The 20,976-nt window shown below is 35.8% G+C and overlaps 1 protein-coding gene and 1 pseudogene across 1 annotated transcript in view; one reads left to right on the top strand and one right to left on the bottom strand.

Moving 5' to 3' along the window:
* The window catches only part of PCLO (piccolo presynaptic cytomatrix protein), a 390,843-nt gene that overhangs the window by 217,427 nt on the left and 152,440 nt on the right, over window positions 1-20,976 (bottom strand).
* LOC129494287 (peptidyl-prolyl cis-trans isomerase FKBP3-like) lies at window positions 11,830-12,502 on the top strand (annotated as a pseudogene).

Genomic DNA, 20,976 nt, shown 5'->3' on the forward strand with positions numbered 1-20,976 from the left:
TGAAGAAAATCACAGGCTTAGTTTCCTTTTGGAAAGACATACATATATTTATGCAAATATGCATATTTATTTCTATGTAAGAACTACTTAGGGCTCATTTCCCTATAATGTCTTCCTTCCTTGTTTCCTTCCTTCCTAACCATCCCCCACCTTCTTTCTTTGTATAGAGGTCAGCAAGAAGAGTGAGCTCACTAAGACTATTCTTTGATTAACAAATCTATCTGACGTGGGTTCAGTCACCGACATTAGGGTAAGTGATCTCCCCCCAGTGTGTATAAAGGACAACTCCAAAGACACAGCTGTTTTCTCACTGGTAACCAATGATGCAAACTTACGAGTAATCATCCCTAATTATTGTGTTGACTTTCGCTAACTCAGCTCTAGCAAAAACAGAAGGCTTAAAGAGAAGGCTTATCTTTGATTCATAGCATTTCTATTTGTGATTAATTGTTCTAGGGTACTACATTCTAGGCGGAGTTATTTATATGAGTCTAATATAAAAATAATCAACAATTTTAAAAATATGGATAGTAAGTTCATTTTTTTAATAATCAGTTCTCATACTTCTGCTCTTACAGACTTGTTTCTTATATCCCTATTACAAGCAGTGTGTATCTATTTTGTATATGTTAATTATTACATCAGAGCAAAAAATACCTTTTCAGCCTAACGTTATCACTAGTCAGCACTACAGGCAATGAGTAATTGAATTATAATTAATTTTGAAGATTTTAAACACTTCATCACAGAGGAATTTTAAGATTACAAAGCTATTGCATTTGGAAGATAGATTATCTAAAGCACACTGAGTAAAATCTGTAGAACATTTTATAGGATAAATAAAAAGTAGTCCCAACTTTTAAATTTTAGCATCACTGTGGATATATTAAGACAGAGGTTTTCACAGACTAGGGAGCGTGGAATGTAAGAAGGTGGTGGTTGCACCAGACTGATTAGATGATGGAGAATGGATGCAAGGTGGTTGGAAAAACTGGGCAGGTGGTAAGCCCTTCTACAATGCAGCAGGGCACGGTGCAGTACTGGAAACTTTTTTTGCAGGGAAGAATCAGTTGTTGATTCTGCAAGGTATAAAGTTGTCCAAGATGAACTATATTTCCAAAAATCCCCTTCCCTAAATGTTTTCCATTATCATGCGGCACCAGAGACATTTTGTGCAAGATAAGGAGGGCAAAAGCAAAGCAGCAGCTACAGTGCTTTTTGCATGCTCAGACAGCTGGACAAGGGTCACCAGGTACCACTGTAGCTCACACATGTCGCTTACTGCTTAGCTTGGGACAGCAGGCAGGCCTGCAGCTCTGTTTCCTCTGGATTTCTTCAGCTTCTTCCTTAGCATTTAGGATGGAGATAATGAGAACACAGAGGTTCTGGTCTGTCCTCATGTGTTCTAGCTTTATCCCTGCTCTCTATTTTAAATTCATCTTCCCTTCCTCTGCCTGCCTTCTACTCTCCAAGCTCTAGTAAGCCATCAGCAGTCACTTACCCAGCTCCCACAATTGCATAAGGTCGAATCCTTAAAACAAGTCCCTTATTATATAGATTCTACGCTTCCTACTAGTTCTGTTTCTTTAATTAAAGCCTAAGTGAGAGAGTCAGGGTGAGTCAACTTGTTATCAAGAGGTCATGATGTTTTACACTTTTATCTATTAATGCTGGTATGTGTGGAAAGTAATTTTAATAGTCTATCTTAGATCTTAAGTTATATGGCAAAGAAAGTACACTTAAATGGAATTCAAGAGAAGTAAGGACTATCTTTACATTAATTATATATTCATATGTGATTTATATATGGCCATACAAGGAAGATAATGATCTATTATAGAGTCTAGGCTGAAACTAGTAGGGATAGGAAAAAATTCAAATTTAAATACACATTCAAGAAGGACTTGGTTTCTCAGTTAGGGTATGACCACAGGCATCTGTTTTAAAGCTGGTCATTTCTTCAAGCCGTTCTTTTTCTGGCAGCCCATCATAGACCTCAGGACCTAAGTCTCATATACTGAACCTGAACCCCATCTGCATTTAAAAATATATAGATACATACATAAATATACATGTTTCTTTTTTATAGGCTACCTATTCATGAAAAATTTTTGAACAATATGCAACTATCATCAAACATTATCTTGAATATTTGGATGCCCTGAAATATTTTTTTAAAGATTTTATTTATTTATTCATGAGAGACACAGAGAGAGGCAGAGGCACAGGCAGAAGGAGAAGCAGGCTCCATGCAGGGAGCCATGCCCTGGCACTAAATCGCTGAGCCACCCAGGTGTCCCATGCCCTGAAAGATTTTTTTTAGGAATGCAATTTTTATTGTTGATGCAGTTTTTATTGTTTATTGTTTACATATTTTATTTAATGACCCCACTATTGGGTAAATATTCTAAGTATAATAATGCAAACATAAATCAGAATGTCTGCTGCAAGAGAACAGGGAGGACTGAAGTAGTTAAAGTAGTTTATTTAATTCCATAAATAAAATATTATTCATTTCCTTCACTATCTGGTACTCGACAATATGCCAATAATATATATTATACATTCAAGACATTCAGAGCTCAATCTCCAGCTCTATATTATATTGCTGTCAGCAAATAGGTAGGTGTAGCCCTCGAAAGTCTGAAGACTCATTAGTTTCTCACAGAATCCAGGGAAGAATAGATATTTCAAGTAGGTTCAACTTGCACATGTGTTGTTGTCTCTGGTTTTTGAGCCAGTAAGGATGGGATGTAGTGAAGAGGAGCTGACACTGGGAGACTGGATAATATAGGAAGCCCAATTGGCAGAGATATTAATAAACATTAGGCAGCAAAAAATTACCATTACCCTATTCATTCATTCAATGAAAAAACTAGTAATTTTAGGACTACACTCCAGTCTAATAGACAGTAAATGGTAGCCCACATAAACCGGATTTTGAATAAAGGGCATAAGTTCAATTGATTTCTGGCTAAAGAACAAGAGATACTGACTGATGGATCCTAATAACCAGAACCCAACAGCCTTCCAACTACCATCAACTTGAACGACCCCTGGAGATGATCCCAGAACTTAGGGCAGTCCTATGTATACTAGTCACTTCAAGGAGCCCAGGACACCCCAGTCGACCCTTGTTATCATGCTCTCCCTCCCTTCAGATCTGCTCAGTGCTTCCTAGACAGTAAGAATATGACACCAAGGATGGATCAGGAGTGAGGGGAGAGGAAGAGAGAAAAGGAGAGGTCTTGTCAGAAACACATGGAAGGCTTAGTTTTCGCACCTGCCCATATTGCTGTCCGGATGGCTGTGGGAGTGCTATCTCCAGGAACCTGTGGTGTCCTGAAGGCCTCTGAGCACAGGACATGCAGCTCTGCGACCCGGGGAAGCAGCTGGATCTTCACTGTCTGACATGCTTGGCCGAGGCAAATGATTATTAAGTCAGAAAATGGTGTCTAAGTCACCCGGGTGGCTCAGTGGTGTAGCGCCTGCTTTCGGCCCAGGGCATGATCCTGGGGTCCTGGGATCGAGTCCCACGTTGGGCTCCCTGTGTGGAGCCTGCTTCTCCCTCTGCCTGTGTCTCTGCCTCTCTGTGTGTGTGTGTGTCTCTCATGATTAAATAAATAAAATATTTTTTAAAAAAAGGAAAATGGTATGACAGTGAATCTGTCATCTCAGAAAGAATCAGATAAAGAAATGTATCCTAAAACAAAACAACCAAACCAAACCAAAACAAAAAAACCCACAGCTTTCTGAGCCTTTAGGTGTGTACAGTGTGCCTGGCTGAAAAATAGAACTATCAAAGAGAATTCTCATTTTTAACAGATAGCTGATTTCCATTTAGCATATAACTTCCTCCCGAGGCTACTTGCATCTGAAGAGGACAAGCTTACCCTGAAGCAATGACAGTACACTGCAGAGGTTACAAGCTTGCAGAGATGACTAGGGCGGCTAGAGAAGAAATGGAAGGAGGGAATTGACATTGCCCAGAAAAGACTGTCCTAACTTACAAGGAATTTAAAGATTTAAAAATAAAGGAGGGACAGGTTCTGGGAGCCAGTGAATATACTTGTCTCATTTACTCCTCATGATAATCAGGAGAGAATTTCTACAAACAGGTTCACTGTACAGAGGAGCACACTGAAGAACAGAAGATGAGTCACATCATGATCATTAGCTAAAGCTAGCAGTAAGTGGCAGATCTCAGATGAGGCCACAGCTCATAGACTTAGATTTCAAAGAAGAGAAATGGTACTTAAGTCAGAATTAGAGGTGGGATTTCCTAGACATGACATGCAAAAGAAGATAACAGGGACAAGATTCTTGGAAAATAGCTCCACCAAAACAAGAAGGGAAACCAGAAAAGCAAACAGGATCATTCAAGAAAGTGGGAGGAAAACCAGCAGTTTTTAGTAAATTCAAGTGAAAAAGATGAGAATTTCAAGGAAATGAAAGGCAATACTGCCGAATACCGCACTGAGGTTAAATAACACATTTCTAAAAGATTGGCAGACAAGTCTCTTTTTACAATTGAACCAATTGTACTCTATTTATAGATTTCCTTCTTAATCATTTGCTTTGTCCGACTCATCTTTGCAAAAACTTGTTTAGATTTTTCTCAAGGGTCCTGCATAACTGACTATAAACAATTATTTTACCTGTGATTAAATACATAATTATACGTAAAAACATGGAGTTATGTTTATTACATTGCTTCATCTTTATGTGATGAATATAAATAAGTACTTAAAAACATAAATGAAGTGAAACCTTAGAATGAAATTCAAGTTCTGTGTTAGAATATTGCTTTGAAAGACATCAGATTTTGAAGTAGATATTTCTTTGTGGGTATAATTTTTTCCATATAGAGAGAGCATTAAATGGTTAGACAATGTGAACTAGTTACTACAGAATGAGGCTCAATATTTCTTCCCTTTCTTCTTTCGTATTTTTTAAAATGGAAAAATTGGTTAGGATGTAAATCAACAATGAGACCCTTCTACATGCTTGGATACTGATGCAGCCATTGAAAGTACCGTAAAAATTTGCATTTCTGAAGAAGCTACTGAGACATCACACTCAAACCCTTCATTCAATTAATTTTTCTTCCCAATATTCTCAGGAGTATTGTATTGGGTGCCCTCTATTAAAAAAGAGATGAGACACATCATTGCTTATTACAGCGAGCCCAAAGTCTAGAAGAAAGAAAGAAAACATAGTCTGAGTATCCTTATACTAAAAGGCAGCAGAAAGTGCTCTAGAAACACAGTGAAGAGGCAACTTTTAGAGAGGGTCCAATAAGGGCTTCCTGAGGAAGGGACAACTGGGCTGGACGGTGAAGTAGTCTAGCCAGACGCTCAAGCGAAGGGTAAGTTTAACAGTGAATTTAATATAACCAGAAAGGAAATGTGTACAGAAAGGGAGTAATGACTGTAACATAGCAAACGCTCAATAATTGGGACTCTGCTGTCTCACACTTCCATAAATTATCTTATACCCATCCTGTATGTGTCCCAGAATATTCCCTTTACTTTGTGAACCAGGCTAAAGAAATACTTCAAACATAAGGTATTAAAGCTTCCTTGAGTTTTTTAAGGGAAAGCAAAAATATAAATTGGATATTTAGTTTAACTGGGACATATTACACTTCCTGTATATTCGGGGCAGCTGAATCTGACTTGGGACACAGCTACCTATCAGAAGAACCCTGGGGGGAGGTGGGCGGGTCCTGGCAGGGTGGCTGCACAGGGGCCACCCCCTGGGCCTCAATCTGTCCAATGCTGTGCAGCATAATGCCACTGGCCATTCTGGAAGATATATTACAGGCTTTTTGTATTTTTTTAAGGTTTTATTTATGTATTCATGAGAGACACTGAGAGAGGCAGAGACAAAGGCAGAGGGAGAGGCAGGCTTCCTGTGGGGAGCCCCATACAGGACTCAATCCGGGGACCTCAGGATCACAACCAGAGCCAAAGGCAGACGCTCAACCACTGAGCCACCCAGATGCCCGAGGCTTTTTGTATTTTTAATGTTATAAGGTAATTTCTGTGTCTGGCATTACATTTTTGGAAAGCTATTGGTTATTTGTTTTCTGAGGGACAGAAGATACATGAAGATAGAGGATTACAGAAAATAAAGTTCATTCGTTGCAGACACTAAAAAGAATATATAAATATAAATACACATTGTGATGATATTGTATAGTTATATAAATATTGCATATGTATATAATTATTAAAGTGGACTGGCTATTTAGTATTGAGACATGTGTTTATAAAAGGTATACTACCCAATATATAGCTTCTCATAAATTAGGACACACATTTTGCTCATGTTTTAATATCACTGATATTCTGATACAATCCATGCATTTAAAATAGAATTTTTCAATACTTACTGGCTACATGTTACAAGGATCCACAATTACACTCTATGCCTTTCCAATGCCATATACAGTCACACATAGCAGATGCTAAATAAGAATTATTAATGAAATAGTAAAATTCAAGGTGAAATTTTATTATTTAGGAGGCTTTTCTTTTCTTTTTAAGATTTTATCTATTTATTCATGACCCACACAGAGAGAGGCAGAGACACAGGCAGAGGGAGAAGCATGCTCCATGCAGGGAGCCCTGTGTGGGACTCGATCCCAGGACTGCAGGATCACACCCTGAGTCCAAGGCAGATGCTCAACCACTGAGCCACTCAGTATCCTTAGGAGGCTTTTAAAATCTAATCCATCTGTATTTTAATTTTCTTCTTGTAAAGTTAGGATAATCATAATCACCTACTCTACCTTATTTCTTGATTCACTGTGGAAAAAAGTGAAGTAAAAGTTATTTGATAATTTGTACAGCAGTCTATACACTTAAGGTGTTTTTGTATTACTTTTACTGTTATTTTTAAAACATGACTCTAAATGACATTATTCACAATTATTCTTTGTTCATATCAGGCTCAGGGAATCTCCTGACTTTTTAAAGAAAATATTATTTGTTTATCATGTTTTAGATACTCATTTTATACAATCAACTTTGAAGGCAATGTTAAAACTACTCTTTGATTTGTTGGTTTATTCCCACTCTCTTTCCCTCTCTCTAATGTAATTAGCATTTGACCTAATTTTTAAAACTACCTTTCTATAACAATCAACAATAGCATAGGATTTTTTTTAAAAAGATATCTCTATGTATTCCTTCTCACTGTACTGATTAAGTATATTTCATAATAGCAATATTCCAGGTCATGATTAGCTTATTCAAATTATTACTACACATTTTACTTGATTCTCTTTGATTTCCTAGAAATTAGGAATTTGAGAAAAGGAATATGTTACATATGTTAACATTTTGCTAAATAGTACATAATAAGACCTTACAATAAATACTACAGGTCTAAGGAAAAATTATATTTTAGTGCACTTTGCCAAAATTTTTAAGTAAATATATTTACATATGTATATATTTTATAATCATCTAAAACAACTAAAGTTAATGAAAGGGAGCATCACATTGTAGGTGTGAATAAGGTCTTGGGCAAAAAGCAAAATGGAGGAAGCAGTATTCTAAAGATACAATCAATCCTTATTTCAGAGGAATCATTTTCCAAATGCTTTTGGGTGATGTGTTCTTTTAGGTTTGCATTTAAAGTCAAGGTAATCTCACGGGACTCATTGGAAAAACAACTGAAGGATGTTTTGATCCTAAATAGACTACTTTCAAACGTGAATATATTTTGGCAGTTAATATAAAATAAAATAAGAAAAACTGACACCTTGAGAGTAAGCCAATTTCAATTCCATCTGGTATTCTCAGGATTTAGATATATGAAAAAACTGTTGTGTTGTTTTAATGATCTCTCAATATCTATAATTGTGATATATTAATTATGGCTATAACAAATATAAAAAATTTAGTTTTGTGAAGAAATTGATCAAAATGGTAACATTACATCAGGCCACATCAAAGGTTGGTTTTCTAGTGTGAAAATTTCCTTTTCTTTCTGAGGAATACTTAATTTTATGTTGCCCTTTTCAAATATTAAGATTCTAAGGAATTCTATTTATTTTACTCATTTAATCACTATCTCTTATTAACAAGTCTTATCTTGAATTATTACAAAATAAACTTTAATTCTCTGATAGTAATGTCAATTTCAAATATGGGGTGTGTGTTACAGAAGTCATGAGATTAGGTGTGCAATAAACAAGAAACGAAAATAAAATCATCGTTGTGGCCAAGAGCTTAGGTAGGAGCTCTTGAGCGTTAACTCCAGAAACACTGTCATTATTGCAGTGACCTTGAAAACAAAAGCACATCATTCAGCACGTGACTAGGACCCATCCTCCTACATTCATATTACCTTAAACCTGCTTGCTTTATTGTTTTTCCTGGTTTGGTTTGGTTTTGGTTCTTTCAGCCTGTTAACCAAGGTTCCTGCTCACTTAGCCACACTTAGCTTATTTTATTCTCCTATCTAGATATAACACTTCAGGCCCTTCGTCCCTAGGAAAAGCCTGGGGTGAGATCTATGCATGCTTCTTAATACTTTTAAGACCAATCAGGGATCCTAATTATTGGAAAAGGTGTTATTTTAAATAATAACATTTATTATATTTTTATTAAAAGAATATCCTGGAGTAGACAAGGTGTGTCAAATGGAAATATTCTGAGAACGTTGTATAAAATCAAATATGAAGCTGAAAATACTTTCTACTGATAAAGTTGAGCAATTATTACAATAATTTATTATTCACACCCAATCGTTCTTAAACCTGGAGTTTTAACGGACTAAAACTCTTTGGTCAAACTAATGTTAGCTTGAGCCTAGAATGGATCCTCAGAGAGCCACAAATGACCCAATATATAACCGCATCTCCTCAGATGTCCTCAATAAAAGCTGACAAGAGAGAGAGTGTCAAAGTTCAGTTCATGAAAAGCAATTACAATGGCATGGTGGTAGGGCGGGCAAGATAATGGTGTTCAGGTAGATGGCTTTCTGGTGCTGTTTCAGTCCTTGGGTACATTTAAGAGAATCAAGAAGAATGAATAGAATGGACATTCTGCAAGCAAACCTCCGTGACCTTTATTTTGGCCAACCTTTTTAGAAAACCTTTATCTGATCTGAGGCTAATTCAAGATTAGCAACAGCTGAAGTGCAGTCACACTGCACAGCCCATCTTAGTTGGGGAGCTATGTATTTTAATCCTTTTTAGCCAAACTGGGAGTCCAACTGATATTTCGGTATCATGAATGATGATAGCAGGACAAGGGGATATATTGAACAGGGCGGGCTGTGTCTTTTTGTGCTTGCTTTCTGTAGTGTCTATCACAAACTCATAAAATATTTTCAGTTAATATTTGATTAAAGTTGTCAGTGCATGTGGCAATAAACCAACATGAATCCAAAGCTGCACATATTACTAAGAGCTGAAAATATTATCTACAGAATAGGAAAAAAATTAAAATGTCCTTCATTGTAAGAATGATAACAGAAGAAAATTGATATTTTCTAGCCACTAAATATATCTTGTGGTATGTCCAGTATGGTCATTTAAAAATGTCTGCATTCAACAATGTGCTTAAAAATTAGGGACAATAATACTGTTGTCTATCCTCATGTATACTTTTTACATCTTTATATATCTGAATAAAGACTATTAAAGTTAGAAAAGAGTGTTCATTTTTTGATACCTTTAAGAAAGAAACAGTATCAAATAAATGCTTAGTCAGTGCCTTATTTCTCATGTACATTTTTATATCATGGTTACTAACACATTTTAATTCAGAGTATGTTGTTTTGATAAGATTAATCAATATCATATTTGAGATTATGACTATATTTAAGAAAGATGAATGAGAAAAAATATAAGAACTTCACAATAATTTTGAGAGAATCACTAGAATAAAATATATATATATAGGTTGTCTTTGTTTTTAAACCTGTCATCAAATTTCATCATAACTTACCAAGATTATTATATGCATCCTCAGCAGATGGCCTCATTCATATGTGATTTGTAACAGCTTTCTTCTCAAACAGATTTTTAAATATGCACCAAAATAAATTAGGAACATGTTCTCATATAATGAACAAGATGGGGGATTTTTCTAAGTCCAAATATGCTCATTCTAAAATAACAAGCTGGTTTTATTTCCCTTAAAGATCACACTATATTTGAGTGAGGAAAGCTTCAATGACACAGAAGAGAATGATTCTCTTAATTTTTCATATTTCAATTATTCATTTAAGATAAAACCCTATTTTAATGTACCCACTTTTCAGTCCTTACTACTATATTAAAAGGCAGATTTAGGGGTGCCTATGTGGCTCAGTTGGTTAAGCATCTGACTGTCAGTTCAGCTCAGGTCATGATCTCAGGGCTGTGAGATCGAGCCCTGTGTCAGGCTCTGTGCTCAGGGTGTAGAGTCGGCTGGAGATTCTTTCCCCTCCCCCACCCTCCATTTTGCTCCTCCCCCTACTCTCTCTCTTTCTCTCTCTCTCACACATACTCTAAAATAAAATTTAAAATAAAAAAAAAAAAGCAAGCAGACCTAATGCCAGTCTGCTTTAAATCTGTCATCAAATTTCATCTATAACCTACCAAGATTATAATATGCCTCCTCAGCAGAAGTTTCTTAAACAAAAGCAAACACAAGATGCTGAGTTAAATATAATGGGATGGTGGTAGGGCAGGCAAGATAACAGTCTCCAGGTAAATGGCTTTCTGATGCTTTACTTCAGTTCTAGAGTACCCTTAAGAGAATCAAGAAGAATGAACAGAATGACATTCTTCAATCAAACCTCCAGGACAATTATTCTGAGCAAGCTTTAGAAAAATGTGACCTGAGGCTAATTCAGGATTATACTGTGACAAGCACCTGGAATGCAGTTATTCTGTGCAGGCCACATAAATTGGGGAGCCAAGTATTTTAATATCATTTAGCCCAACTGGATTTGGGGTGATACATTACGATTATCTTATAAATCTATACAAATGAATTAAAGCTAAATATTTCAGAAACAAAACTGGAAGTTTAAAGTTCAGTTTTCTTCTGTGTAACATAAGGATGAGTTAGTCAAGGGCCATGTGCTACTTTTCAAATGTAAAAACTTGAATAATCTCTATGAACCCATAATTTAAAGAGATTAATATGGGACATTTTCCAAAAATTCCTGACATACCATGTTTTATCACCAAGGAATTATATTCTTTATATACCTATATCTAGAAAGGAGTATTCCATTTTATTTAAATGCATTTTACAACTCATTGTAGGAAATGACCACATTAAATATATGTATTTTTGTGGCCCAGTTTAAGCTATCATCTTCTCCAGATGAAAATCCAAGGATACTAACATTTTAACTGGGTTATACAAGGAGAACTGTAGCAAACTGGCTAATGCACTGAGATAGATAAGACAAAGTAAAATCTTCATTTTTCTACATACTATTTATTTGACTTTTGAAAAATTAATCAATTTTTCATCTTCATTTCTGAGGTAGAGATAACAGCAACAACATGAATGGAGATTCTCTTTCTATATATATGTGTATATATATATATATATATATATATATATATAACGCCATTTATACATTTTTTCTTTGTTATTCAGAAATTTATATAACATTTGGGTTATCAAGGTCTCTTATTTTACTACTCCTTGCTTCTCAGAAGTTTGAAGGTGGTTCTCAATTTATTAACAATTCTGACAGAAGACTAAATAAAAAGCATAAGTGTTTGATATTTTAAAGGCAGAAAATAAGAATCATTGAAAACATAGAAAATGAAAGATGAGAGTAAAGCAGAGGCAGCGGGGGAAGATGGCGGCGGCCTTTCCACAGCAGGCCTGGACCGTGGAGCAGCTGCACAGCGAGCAACTACCCAAGGAGGACATTATCAAATTTCTACAGGACCACGGTTCAGATTCATTTCTTGCAGAACATAAGTTATTAGGAAACATTAAAAATGTGGCCAGACAGCTAACAAAGACCATTTGGTTACAGCCTACATCCATCTTTTTGAAAGTAAGTGTTTCAAAGTTACTGAAAGTATAAGCAAAGCGTCTGAGCAGGTGAAAAATGTGAAGCTTAATGAAGATAAACCCAAAGAAACCAAGTATGAAGAGACTCCGGATGAGGGTCTACCATAATATACAAAATCTGTCCTTAAAAAATGAGATAAAACCAACTTTCCCAGAAAGGGAGATGTTGTTCATGCTGGTATACAGGAAAACTAGAGGATGGGACTGTTTTTGATACTAATATTCAAACCAATTCAAAGAAGAAGAAAAATGCCAAGCCTTTAAGTTTTAAGGTTGGAATAGGCATAGTTATCAGAGGATGGGATGAAGCACTCTTAACTATGAGTAAAGGAGAAAAGGCTCGACTAGAGATTGAACCAGAATGGGCTTATGGAAAGAAAGGACAGCCTGACGCCAAAATTCCACCAAATGCAAAACTCATTTTTGAAGTGGAATTAGGGGATATTGATTGAAATAGCAATGCTTCAGATATAAAGACATTAGTAATGATAAAACATGGCCTTGAAGAAACTTATGTAACTAGAGCTGATTACTATTGTAAGGGAAAAGTCAACTGGGAAATTCAAGAACTCAGATAGTTTACCCAATCCCCAACTTTTAATATATGTGTAATCCATCATAATTCCCTGAAGTTTGAGATATTTTTACTACAGCTGTGTAAAATATTAGTTAAGGTGAAATGACTTTCCTTTTACCACACGTTGTAAACTAAAAGACTCAATAAAAACGTATTCAGTGTCTTGAAAAAAAAAAAAAGAAAGAAAATGAAAGATGAAAAAACAATCTGACATAAATCTGTGACCTATTATATTTTATTCTAATCTGCTTTCCTATTTTTTAATTCTATTTTTTATTCCAATTTTCTATTTTAATAGAGCTGACATCATACAATACTCATTTACTCCATCAATCATCTGTGCAATGGGAGTTACATATTCATTTGGTATATATGCAATTTTTCCTACGACTTCCATTTAACTTTATAATATGAACACACTTGGTGCTATTTATTAATATATTTGCTTCTGTTCTTGAAAACAGCAATATTCCATTGTCTGAACATAACAAAAATTATTTAGCCATTTTTAAATTTTTACATACTTAAAATGTTGCCAGTTTTCACTAAGGAAGCTTTTAAATAGTGTCTGGAGGGTCATCACAAATCCATTTGTAACACGGAGTTGGAAGAGTCAGGGTTTTCTCGTTACAACACTGGCTTCTCAAGCGCCTGACTTTCTAAATTACATATAGATCCTTCTAAATGAAAAAATAAAAACTAGGATTACTGCTAGCTCCTATCTGGCGAAGTACCTGTTTTTTTTTTTTTCCTTTTTAGAGCAAAAAGCAATTCAATGAGGTATAGAAACTAAAAAATAAAGCACTTGACTTTCCTAATCAATTATCTCTAGTGAAAAAAGGTTCGACCATTTTCTTAACTCTTTAAAAGCAGAAAAGTAATACATTAAAATCAAATCCATTTTAAAACCCCTTAAAGAACTTAAAATTATTATAATCCAGTGATTTGCTTCTGTGCTTCTAGGTCCTTAAAGTATATAATATATTTGAAGGATAATATAACATTCTCAATAAAAAAGAAAAAGCCAGTAACTTTTAACTGTGGTACTTAGTTTTACATAGGATTTTGAATAAATAGAATTTAAACACGTGTCTTTAATCTGATCTTAAATCCCCTAATCCTGCAAATCATTTAAGATAGAACATTTATAAGGTTACCAGATACATATTCTCTGTGGATACTATTTTTGGAATATCCTTTTCTTGTGGAGTTTCGGCTTCCCCTTTCATTTTCATCAGATGGTTTACACTGTATTGAGAGTCATGGGGAAGAATGATGAGAGGGTTAAAAGAATTCACTACTTGGTAGTCTCTTCATCTGTGTTTTTCCTAAATCTGAACCCATTAAAGAGACTATCTGCAGCATGATATAGGGAGAACTCTCAGGCAGCAGAAATTAAAACAAGAACAAAAAAAACCTTTCTTGGTGACTATAAAAAGATTTCTTAGGCTCAGATGATGAAAGAAATTGAAAGAAGTTTATGGAGAATAGTGAAAGGAGATGGGGGAGGGGGCCCTGAGTTATACTTTCTATGAAAACTTAAATAGGGAGGCATGAAGAAATCCTTTCCCAGAGTTGAGGGCAAGACCCAGAGTTACTGGAGTCATTGTACAGGTGTGCAGGACCACTAGGTATCCGGTGGCGTTTTATATGCCCCAGAATTACACCAAAGGGGCAGCAACATTTCTGTGACTATTTTATGGCTTCCTAAAACTAAGAGAACCATGGAAATAGGAAAAGAGATGGCTCACTAAAATGAGTAGACTAAGACCAGAGACAAGATGAATTTTTCAATATTTACCTATGACTTGAGATTACCATAGAGGTAATAATTATCACATCCCTGCCATGACTCTTTATAAATCCACTGGATCTTGTACACAGTACGAACTATCATAGGGGGATTCCAAATTGACTCAGATTAAGCTGTCGTCAACTTAATAAATGAGGTCCAAAATAGAACTTGATTTTAGTTACAAAGAAATAATTGAGTGGAACTTGTTACTTGCACATCTGAGATTGTCTATTGTAATTCACAACTACTGCAAATAGAAAAGACTTTGCCCTCTATCATGTACTTAAGAAAGACTTTATTTTGCATAATGATGTATGATCTGTTTGCATGATTGGTGTTATTATTGATTAAACATGTTATCTCCCCAGATGATATCTAAATGTGATTATGCTCTCGGAGAAACATTCATTAAACATTGATACAATTAATTATATCACATCAAAAAGGAAAAATTATTAGGAAAGCACACCATGGTACAATAGACAAAATCACCACCAAATTCATACATGTCCATAACAATAAAGCAAATGATCAAATGAAGCATGATGAGCTATTTGTAAGTTTTTCAAAATCGATAATCACTTATTTCTTTCTTACTAATTTTAGAATCAGCTAGTACTTGCTAATAGGTCAGAAATAGTATTTACCCCAATTCTGCAAAAAAGTAGTCAATTATTTATGTTTCATTTAATTAATCAATAAACATTTGTGAATAATAATAATACTATTCATAAAAAATAATTGTGAACAATAATGTTCTAAGAACTTTTACTACGCAGTGGGGATAAAATGTGAGTTACATGTTCCCTTTTCACTCAGATAATTGTGTGTCTCTGTATCTTTCAATCATCTACACGTATTGCTACCATACGATTGGAATATTATACTTTTATATGTTAATATATGTACATTTATAGTATAAATTCTGTATCTTCAGACTTCTGATGTAGTTTTAAAATGTGTCATATGAGATCCCTGGGTGGCTCCGCAGTTTAGCACCTGCCTTTGGCCCAGGGCGTGATCCTGGAGTCCCAGGATAGAGTCCCACGTGGGGTTCCCTGCATGGAGCCTGCTTCTCCCATTGCCTGTGTCTCTGCCTCTGTGTGTGTGTGTGTGTGTGTGTGTGTGTGTCTCATGAATAAATAAATAAAATTTTTAAAAGAAAAGATTTGGTCATTAAAAATAAATAAATAACTAAATAAAATAAAATGTGTCATAAAACACTGAAGTAAACAGCAATAATTTAAAATTTAAGATCACAAATTATAGTGGTTTATGTATATCGTATTAACTCAAACTTTTTTATAACGCACATTATTATAGCCTTAATATCCCTTTTTATTCTTTTCCTCAACATTTCTGATAAACATAAAAAGTGTACATTTGTTATTTTAGAAATTTATCATCTATGATAATTCATTTTCTTTCAAGAACCTGAATTGATGGTATAATGGCCAAAGTCATTTCCGTTTTGACAAATTACTGTTTAGATGTTTGGAAGCCACCATTCCTTCTTGCTGGCTGTCAGCAACCATGCAAATTAGTCTTTGCTCATGGCTACCACACTTGTTGTTATAATATTGTTAGATATCATTTTTATTGGGGTACCTGGGTGGCTCAGTGGTTGAGTGTCTGCGTTTGGCTCAGGGCGTGATCCCCAGGTCCCAGGACAGAGTCCTGCTTCAGGCTCCCCATGGGAATGCTGCTTCTCCCTCTGCCTGTGTCCCTGCCTCTGCCTCTCTCTGTGTGTCTCTCATGAATAAATAAATTAAATCTTTAAAATATACATATATATATATAATTTTTATTAGGTATTTCTAAAGTGACTTTTCAAAGATATATACAGTAGGATAAGAGATACATGCAAATCCTAAACATTGTGGCATCATATGGTGATTTTAAAATCTTTCTTTGTAGTGTGTTATAGCCTTATTCAGAGAAAACACTATTCACTGTCAAAACAAAATATCAATCACCTGCACTGTACCATTATTAGACTGCCCTGTAACAAGTCCTGGTGTCTCTTCCCGGCGGCAGCAATGCATAAAGCAAATGTAAAAATGTTCTCCCTACCAGCACTTGCTTAAGTTAGATTCACAGAGCAATCCTTTCTGGCCTCTGTCCTATATATGCTTATTGAGATGTTAAACTGTTTGCTGGCATTATTCGGTACAGTTCTGCAAACTGCATTTGACATGAAAGACTACTGCTGGTAAGAGAGGTAGGACTATCCAATTCAGGAATGCAGGCATCTCCCGCCCACATCAGAAAACACTTCATCTCAATAAAATCACCGCATGGTCCCTTCATAAGCATAATGACAATTACTACGGAAAAGAGCTTCTTCTATAGGCCTGAGTGCTTAAGACTGCTAAGCTGATTAATCACCTAGGTTGGCCCCATACCATCAGAACGATGTGTCTTAATATCTGTGACCTTCGTTCCATAGACAGTGACAAAGAAAGACATAGGCTCTTCCTCCTTGTTTCTCTCCAAGATCATAAAGCCTCGCCCTGGAGGGGGAGGAAGATAAATGGCCATTGTCGGGGTGCCTGCTGCTCTCCACAATTAATATCAAATAAAACAGTAGTTAGCTGAGATGAGAAAGCAGGCAAAAGTCTTCAAAGAGACTACTAAAATGCTTTGAAATAAAAGAACATGTCCACAAAGTATTTTAAGTCACCACACCAGGCATCATACCTGAACGTGTTATAACACTTTCATAAAACTCGATGCCTTACATTTTGTGAATTCAGAAATGATATGGACAGCTATATGACTGTCACTCTTTTACAGCAGAGTCACAAAGAAACTGCTTTAGAAATGGCTTGAAAATTCCAAAATCTCCTGAAGTAGGACAGGAATTATCTAGTAATCAATGTGTCTATACCAAATACATTGTGGGGAGTGTGTGTGTGTGGGGGGGGTACTTAAACGATTAAATATACCTAACCTTAATGATGTATCTGGTAATCAAGAAATGTGCTTAGTACTGGCTCTATATAATATAGTCATACGTTTAAACTCGCTGAAGTTGGTATTTGATATTACCATGCAGGTGAAATTCTAACTGCGTAATATTTAAAGTATGCAATTTCCCCCTCCACTAGATTGTAACTTTAGATAATCAAACATATTCCATGTAACTGAATCTCAATAGAGAATTGTTGACATTAATTAAATTTATTAACCTATCTTACTCAAAAACACAATTTGTATGACGATACAGCAAATGCAATATATTTCTATAGAGTCTAAAAAAAAGTGACACACCTTCCACTGTCTAAGATAAATATATTCCTAATTACAGAATATCTTATTGCTCGGAGTCTCCTACACAGTTACCAAGCTGAGGCTATTAGCAGAATTTCTTTGTTTCACGAGCAGGAGCAGATCAAGAAGGAGGAGTAGCTATGCAGTCGTTTATAAAGTTCTGAATCTGAATTCCAGTTTTGATACATATTAGTAGTTCCATCTGGAGTAATTATTTTACCACTCTAATCATCTCTTTTTTCATAGAAAAAAATGGTAAGAAATAATTCACTTAGCAGTAAAATGAGATTTAAAAAACTAATTAAATATAGTAGACTATGTCTTGTTGTAATGAGAAAAAAACACATTAAAAAAGAAAAAAATGTGGATTAAGACTTAGCAAAGTTAGTTGGTTGATGCAATAATATCTCACTAACTTGGGAAATAGAGGTTGAACTGAGGTTAAATTACCAAAAAAAGATTAACTGCTGACATTTTTAAATGAGTGGAAATTCTGTTTTACAGCAGGACATAATTTGAACAATAATCTTAGAATCCGAGCAAAACATAAGAAATATACAAAGTCCCAAAGTACAGCAAACTGTCCTTTAAGTATCATTGGTCATTCAATAACTATGTACCAACTAACACGTCCCAGGTAGTAAGGCAGTGACCAAAGGCTTCTACCTTGGGGAGGCTTGCAGCGCAGGGAAGCAGAGGGCCGCTAAGGGGTACCCACAGCTTCAATAAGTAAATTGTGAATACTGTTAGCGAGAGGTCTGTCTCTGTTTTGAAAAGGGATATGCAACTTAGAGTAAGAAGACTTCACCCCAAGGAAGTGACAGACAAGTTAACAACTAGGTAATGATCAGAGGAAGGTGGTTACATGAGGAACTCGGAATTTGTAGGTGGAGATGACCATGCGTGAAGGGCTGAGGCGCCAGCATAGGGCCTTACACAGCATATGAAGGGTCCTAAACAGAGTATCAAGAGCAGTTAAGTGGCCATCAAAGAGGGCTGAACCAAGGGATGACCTGATCCCTTACCTGCTTCGAAAATATCCCTCTGTGTGGGACATGGATTAGAGAGAAGTAAAAACGTGTGTGAGATGGATGCAATAGTCCAGATGAGAAAGGGAGTGTGAGGTTCTGGGATCAGAAGAGGTAGGAGAGTGACCTCTTCTAAGAAAAGTAGAAACTACAACTGATGTAACCCAGAATTTGAGGACTGGACAGCGAGGAAGGAAGTGTAAAGATTACTCCCCATTACTGGCTCAAATTTCTGAATGGATTGCTGTGTCATCTACTAAGACAGCAAAAACCGGAGAAGAAGATATTTGGATATCCTATATTTTTAAAGGCGTTCTTTAAGATATTAAGTGATGATGCTGAGGTAACTGGATATACCAGTCGGAACCTCAGGAAAGAGAGGATACAGAGATCCAGTGACTATATGTATTTTAAGCTTATGGAAATTCATGGACTCCAAGGGAAAGAAAGTGTGGAGGGTGAAAAGGCAAGGGGAGCTATGGCCAAGCCCTGAAACTGTGTAACATCCGGAAGGTAGGTTGAAGACAACTGTCTAACACAGGAGACTCAGCAAGAGTGAGCAAAAGCACAGATGGGACAGAGGAAGGATGCGTGGTACCATAGAAACCCACAAAATACAGTGAGTGAAGATGGAACAGGCCTTTGCCCTGGATGCGATGACAGTGCAAATAAGTTGGGTGTCCAGATACAGACTGGGATTCATTAGAGATATTAGCACAAACTAATAGTCTGGGTAAATTCGTATAATAAAGTTCTGGGTGGAAGTGTGTCATGGAGTAGGTGGGATATGAGGAAATGCAACCATAACATATAAATAACTCTTCAGAGAAACGTGGCTGTGGAAGAGTAGGTGGTAACAAATCAATTGCATGACATGAATATAATGTTAAGAGGGAACCAATATAGCAGTCTTTTAAGGCCATGAAATGTGGCAGCAGGTGGCCTGGGTTTGAACACTGGCTCTCCTACTTCCTAGTTCCTATGTAAGTTAATTAATCTTTCTGTGCCTCACCTCCTTCATCTTAAAATTGGTGACAATAATTACCTTATCACACTATGGGAAAAAAATAATTGACATATGTAGAGTACTTAGAACCCAGCCTGGTATACAACAAACACTTAAGTATTTGTTATTACTTTGTTCAACTTATAATCAAATGTCAATTGGAAAAAAAAAATAGGAAAAAAAGTGAAATATATTTATCTTTATCTCTAGGAGGAGAGATTAAGAATCATTCTAATCATCTGTTTACTTAAGAGTAAATTCTATTTTTGTGGTGAAGATACTATCACTTTTATAATAAATACTAAATATTACTTTAGAAGAAGATGCACAGTGTTATGAAAATTTTGCATACTATGTTGGGAAAAGAATAACAATAATGGAAACTAATACTATTATGACCTGATTTTGTTGAAAATCATATAAATACTAAACCACACATATATAGATATATATACTAAATCATATGTGTATACCAAAAAATATTTGTCAAAATATTGATAGTAGCTAATTATGAGTGGTAGGGTTTAGAGTATTTCAATTTTATTTTCTGTGCTCTAGCACACATTCTAAATTTTCCACAATTAACACTAATACTATTTTTGGAAGTGAAAAATGCTGTTTAAAAATTTAAAGGCATTTTTCCCTGGAGCCTGAAAGTCTACAAATTAGGGCTTGATAGGAACCCAAAGCTACTTAGTAGATACTGAAGTACTGAACCCATCAACCTTGGGCCACTGTGTCAGCACTAGCCTCTTCTAGTCAAATCCCTGAAGTTTAAGCAAAAATCTTGTTAGCTACATACTGCTGTGCAAATAATCTTCATAAAATGCAAATCTGGGTACAGGCAATGCCTCCAGTGACTCTTCTTCCTTATGAATAAAATAGTCCACTTGGAAGCCCTGCCAGATGCATTCACAAGTAGAGGGTTCACTGAATACACTTTCTGACTTGTGGCTTAATGTTTTTCACATGGTTTATTGGTCCAGAGGGCCTTCCTTTCCTTTCTCCCTTAGCCAACTTTATCTGTCCTTCAAAGCACTGTTTTGTCAGCTAATGCACCCAGAGCGCACTATAGTGATGCCATTCTATAATGATTTTCTCTTTGTGTAGATCTTCTCTAGACTCTCAGTCACTTGGATGCAAGATCAAGTGCACATGCATACACCCCCACAGTCACACACAATTTCTCTATCTACGCATGTAACTCAATACATCCTAAGTAAGCTGAGTAAACGTGAAGCAAATGG

The sequence above is a fragment of the Nyctereutes procyonoides genome, unplaced genomic scaffold (assembly GCF_905146905.1).
Source record: "Nyctereutes procyonoides isolate TBG_1078 unplaced genomic scaffold, NYPRO_anot_genome, whole genome shotgun sequence".
Classification (NCBI taxonomy): Eukaryota; Metazoa; Chordata; class Mammalia; order Carnivora; family Canidae; genus Nyctereutes; species Nyctereutes procyonoides.